Here is a 6000-nt window from a genome sequence, read left to right on the forward strand (position 1 = left end):
TTATTTATTTATTTATTTATTACTGTTTTGTAGTCCGTCTTGACCAGAATTAGTCTTGTGATAATTTTAGGGAGAAAGAATATAGATGCAAAGTGGAAGGAAAAACAATGCGCCACCATTGGTGCATTGTTTTTCCTTCTGCTTTGCATTTGTATTCTTTCCCCTTAAATTATCACAAAACTAATTCTGGTCAAGCTCAACTACAAAACAGTAATAAATAAATAATAATGATAATGATATCCCCATACATTTACCTAGGACTCATAGACTGTTTGCTTCTTTAATTTGTATTTTAATGAGCATCTCATTTCCTTCTCAATTTTCTGCATAATGCACTTGTTGCATGTTACTTTGTAGTGAAGTGCATTTTTACTTCGAAGCAGGTTATCGGAAAACAAATCATCTCAACAAATGACCTGTTAACCGCAAGTGCAAGAATCATTATTACATGAGAACGTATACATCTTGTTCGGTTGAAAAGCCATCATCGTACCTCGTTTTCAGCTTGTGTTTTGTCAGTAGTGTTTGGAGCGTGGTAGAAAAAGAGCCGTGTAGTTGAGATGGCATCCCTTCACTTACGGCGAGATTCAAAATGTCCATTGATAGCTGTGACAGATACTGTGCCTTTACAATTGAGGTGTAGGTGTCCAGCAAAACGTGAAACAGATACAGTGCCTTCCTGTCCCCACAAAAGTACTTAAACAAGACTTATTAAAAAAAAAATTCTTGGAATGAAAAAGCAGTTAGTTATATGGAGTGTTATGGCATATTAGCAGCTGCGGCTATCATGTGCCAATGATGCATTAAAGACTCTACTATTGTATTTACTCTTAAGGTAAAGGATGAGTCTGCAGAACTAGAATTATGAAAATCAGCTCGGAGAATATTGTTGCACAGGATATTTGTTACCTATTTTTGGGGTCAAGTAAAAGGCTCATCAAAAATAAAACCTTCTACTAAGCAATGGTTTTAGTTAAGTAAAAAGAGCACAAAGGGGTAATTGCAATGATACCAGTGTGACAGCTTTACACTTAGTAGATCCTATGGAAAAGGGTAAAAAACATAGCTAAAATTCATGGACGTTATAGGGCCTACCCTGTGCCCTTAAAGATCCTACAGTTTTTAGTGGGTTAAGCTTTCTTAAAACAATTTTTTATATGGGTGTAATACTTTTTATCACTAGCAACCTTTCCAAAAGGAGATTTGTTACTGTGCAAATGTAAAAATAGTGGAGCTTTGTAATAACAGGGAAAATAGGCTGACAATTGCTGCCTAGAGATGCACAGAAAATTACTGTTCTTGTAAATGATCCTTGCATTGAGAAGGCCAGCTAAAAGTTTTGAAAAGTCTTAGTGTAATCACTCATCTGTTTGATGACTGCGAATCTCTACCAACTACCTTCTGCATACATGATTCCTGGTATTGACACATCACATCTTGCAGTGTGTGATTTGACTTGAGCTGTTGCCAGTAATGGCAATGCAATCTTTTGAGAGTATTCTCTATTTTCAGTGAATAATTAGGATAGTTTTCACTGCAGTATTTGTTTTTAAAATGACAGTAATTTTGAGGTAGTTTTATGTTTTCAACAGTTAAGCACGGTTGTATCACATACTGTCCTTTCATAACAAAGGTCTTTGTAGTGGATCAGATCTTTCATATTGCTTCAGAACTGGAACTAATACTTGAACTATGTTCATTTAGCTATGTTATCTTGTTCCTCATTTTTACATTGCAATTTAGATTTTTGTAGTCTTCATGGGTACAAGCACATTAAAAAGCAGCAATTTTCTTTTAAAAAATACTTGTGTTGTTTTGTCTGAGCAACCTTGACCTTACTCCTTACTCTTTCACATGTAAAGAAACAATCAGAGGCAGAAATATTAAGAAATTATCAAAGAAACCATGTTAAACTTTTGCGGCTGCTATGAGAATGGGAGGTCTGACCCATTTTCAAACACGTAATGTGTTAAATCATGGTGTTGACCACGATCAGGCCTATTCGGAATGGTAGGCCTTCATTTTTTCTTCCTTAGGCCAGCTACACCGCTTCACCATTTCGAAGTATCAGGAAGTACTATGACTCAAATTTCCTGAAATGTTCGATCACCAGTAACTGAAACAATGCACTAATTATTAAACTATCTCAACATGGTACATGCTAAAGGAATAACATTATTTTGCTCATTTATACACAGTGGAGTGTGGGAGGCAAGGAAAATGGCTGAGGTTTAACCCTGCTAGACCTAGTTGGGCAAAGTGAAAGCATTATTTGCTTTTTTTATTTTTTGTATTCAAGAAGTTTGCCATAAGGCATAAGTTGAGAAAGGGGGAATGGAATGCAGAAGATAGAAAGTTGAAAGGAGTGAACTCCAGTTTCACTGACGTAGTCGCAGAGGTTGGCGGTATTGTGGTTGTCCAATGGCCACTTCTCATAATCACAGTCGTGGTTCCACCGCAGGCCCACCTTCATGAGTAGCCATTTTCTAATCGGAGCCATTGCTGGGCATGTCCACTACAAGTGACGCACATCACAAATCTCAGGTCTAGCGTCACAGTGAGGGCACCTGTCAGTCACTGGCGCTGCTTGGTTTTTCTTTGGTTAGGCTTAGGTTTAAACATGGGCAGACCTGGTTTTGCAGTGATTGAACTTGAAGACCATAGAGTCAAGGATGCCATCAACTACAAGAGATCTGCCATCAAAGGTCAAGTGGTGGTATCATGGCATAGCTAATAGCCACACTGTGACCTCTGGCTCTTTGAAGGTCAAGTGGCCTGCCAGGTTGACCTTGAATGATAGACGGCGTAGTGAAGCTTTCACTTCAAAACCATTCTGCAGTGCTCCATCATTCTTGCTGTCATGTCCAGGAGCTGCATGAGCATGCACTATTTTTCACTGTTCATTTAGAGCATAAAAGCATTGAGTTATCTTACACCTAAAGCATATTTGGATGCAAATAGTGCAGTTTTCATTCAGCTAGCCTCAGTATTGGGAAAACATTTTTGAAGAGTATGTTTCCTTAATTCTTGGTACATCTGCTGATTAACAGTGTCACTGGGGTTCTTGTGTTAGATAATTCACAGTATGATTCTCATGATACAGGTAGATATGCTTTTCTTTAGCTGCCATGAGAAAAGAATGGTGAGGAACCTGTTATAGCTGCTTTTTCTCTGAATGTTGTACTTAAATGTTATGCTTTTACCAATAATACCACAGTGGTTTTAATGAAAAGCAGTGCAAAGAAGTCTTACATTTCATTAGAATTTTGTTGTTTTGATTTAGAGTTCTTTAATGCAGCTGAGACAGTAGTAAGGTTTATACTCAGTGTGCTTGTGGCATACACATATATTAAGAAAAGTCTTATCTGTAGTTCTCTGTTTACCATATAGTACGTGACTTTTCTGGAGAATTTGGCATTAAACGATCACAGTACATTTTAATCATAGTCGAGGGATGTTTTTGTGCAAAAAGAAAAAAGTCAATCTCATTTAGGCCCTTGATGATGTGTTATTGCAACTTAATTTGCAGGGACTCTGTCTTGGTGAGATGGCAAGATTCCATTACCCTGTCTATGGACAAGGTCGTCAACACATGCTCAACAGGTTGAGTAGACTGCAAGAACTTTCTTCGGTCAAAGGCCCAAAGCAAGAGCATTTAGTAAGGGAAATGCCCACTGGTGAAGGCAGTCAAATGAGGTCACAGAAATGTAGGCATCAGTAGAGGTTCACCGCTGTGATGCACAGAGTACAGGAATTGAGAGAAAGGGGAACCGATCTCTTTACAGCAAGATTCCACCCAGCAGGCAAGGCTGAAGCCTGGCACTTCTGTACATTTGAGCCATCGACCTAGTGCAAGGATTTCATTCTGTGGCTACAATAAAACCGTTTGCTCAGAGTTGCTTCAACAACCAGAACAGCAGCACAGCTTCTTTTGCAGCTGCCAGATGCTGCCTGCATTCTACTGGCTTTGAGTGTGGACAGAATTGTGTTATTGCTGAAGAAGTTGGTTTTTCTTCTTCTAAATATTATTGCTCTGAGTGTCAAGACCAGTCATTGAGCACAGTGATGGTTACAGTGATGGTTCCTGGGATGTTGAATAAACCCCACCTGGCAGAGGTGTCAGTCACAGTGTTTTTTTTTTTTTTTTTTTTGAACTTCGTTTTGTGTACAGTTCCTTCAAGCCAATGCACTCATCTACTGGGATGCCACAACTCACTTTGACTTATCGGCTGCCCAGGAGGAGTAAAAAAAAAAATTTTGGTGGCCTCTGTCATTTCGCTGGTACAGTTAAGTGATGCCAGTAAACCAGTGTAATTTCATACTTGTTTATATTTGGTGGGCTTCTTGAATACCGTATTCACTCTATTTTATCCCTTTGACTGTTTTTGCCGTACGGGTACTGCGGCCATATTTTGTCCCACGGCGTTTTTTATGTACGTGTACTGTGCTAAACGCATAGTGTTTAAAAACATTTGACACTGAGGGGTGAATTTCTTTCGGGATATTTGACAGTCAAAGGGTTACGCACCCCTTTTTTTTTGCAATTGTGATGCCAGTTATGAGAAAGGGAGGGGGGGGGGGGGGGGGTTAGATTAGAAAAATCTATTCCACCCTCTTCCCTGTTTTCACAGCAATATCTTGACGAGACAAGCTCAAGAAACAACATTTTATTTGGCAAACAAATTTCGCAAACATGATTACAGCTTGCTTGAACTTTAAACTTGTTCTGACTTCTGTTATGGCTGTCAAACATCTGACACCAAACAAAGCAACGTGGACCTGCGATGCCTGCGAGAATTCCTGCAATCGACACGTGTCGTGGGCACCGATTTCAGGTTGACGTAACAACACTCTGATAGAGTTATCAGGGTTGCTTTTGACGTTCTGTGCCATCAGCTGTTGTGTAATGTTGGAATGCAGCAACACAAGAAGCCGGAGATTGCACCAAGACTGACAGCTCTGGCTAGACAACTGAGTGAGCAAGCATGCTGGCATCCTTCAGGGAGGGGTCTTGATTTTTATAGCGCTGTAGAAACACCACAGGAAGAGAGACACAAAAGGACAGAAACGGTGGTGTTTCTTGTGGTGTTCCTGTGGTGTTTATTCAGCGCTGTAAAAATTAAGATCATGTATCAACTAACCAGTCAAAAAGTCCTCCTGCAGCATATCAGGGAGGGGGAGTGCCAAGCTGCTTATCTAGTCTGTTCTACTTCACCACGTGCTGTGCTTGTATACATATTCCACCCAAATCCATGCTTTTTTTCCTCCCTACGAGTATCTTTTCTTAAAATTCGTTTTATGTTTCAAAATGATATGGGTGTTGCTGCAAAGGGATATTAAGCAAACATCTATGTACAACTGTGTTCTGCCATGTAGATTTCAGCGCAAACTTCTAGACTGATAAGGCAGCCTGTTTGGGCTTGCCGGTGTGATACTGCCGAGTATTTCGTGTAGTGAATTAAAGAAAAAAATTCCAAACACGCACAGAGGACAAATGCTTGCTGGTTTTGTGTTTATTTTGCCTCTGTGCTCTGTCCATATGTCTCCTAATGGGCCATGCAATTTCAGAAAATGCCTGGAAACCTCCATTAGGACTCTGGACTAGTAGGAATGAACTTGTGCTTTATTTACCTGGTAGGGCGAGTACACTGTGGCTATTTCTGATGAAGCCCATAAAGTTTGTTTTAGATCTGAGCACATTTTTATCTCAGATGCACACAGGTTGCAGACTCTCCAAATTGATCACGTTCGACAACCTCATAGAGCTAGTAAAAATTGAGTTCTGAAGCAGTCGGATCAAAACATTTCATGCATGCACTTGCTGTACCTCTCCAAGACGCATTTCTTGGGCGGTGACTTTGACTGAGCAACTTGGATGTGGGTCACCATCCACTGACAGTATGTTTATTTTGCTTGAGCAACATTGCTTAACTTGAATGTCAAATGTGAGGGTGCATTGATAGACAGGTCAGGTGTGTTTCTTTGTGCAGTCGGTAATTC

At 39.9% G+C, this 6000-nt stretch overlaps 1 protein-coding gene across 1 annotated transcript in view; it reads left to right on the plus strand.

The window, feature by feature from the left end:
- The window catches only part of LOC146202729 (transforming growth factor beta regulator 1), a 61070-nt gene extending 55495 nt beyond the window's left edge, over positions 1 to 5575 (plus strand). The window contains exon 5 of the mRNA XM_084588282.1: positions 3530 to 5575. The gene's annotated coding sequence lies outside the window, so the exon portion shown is untranslated. The remainder of the gene's footprint in view (positions 1 to 3529) is intronic.
- The last annotated feature ends 425 nt before the right edge of the window (positions 5576 to 6000 follow it).

Source organism: Amblyomma maculatum, chromosome 1 (assembly GCF_055883805.1).
Source record: "Amblyomma maculatum isolate TAMU_Amacu chromosome 1, ASM5588380v1, whole genome shotgun sequence".
Classification (NCBI taxonomy): domain Eukaryota; kingdom Metazoa; phylum Arthropoda; class Arachnida; order Ixodida; family Ixodidae; genus Amblyomma; species Amblyomma maculatum.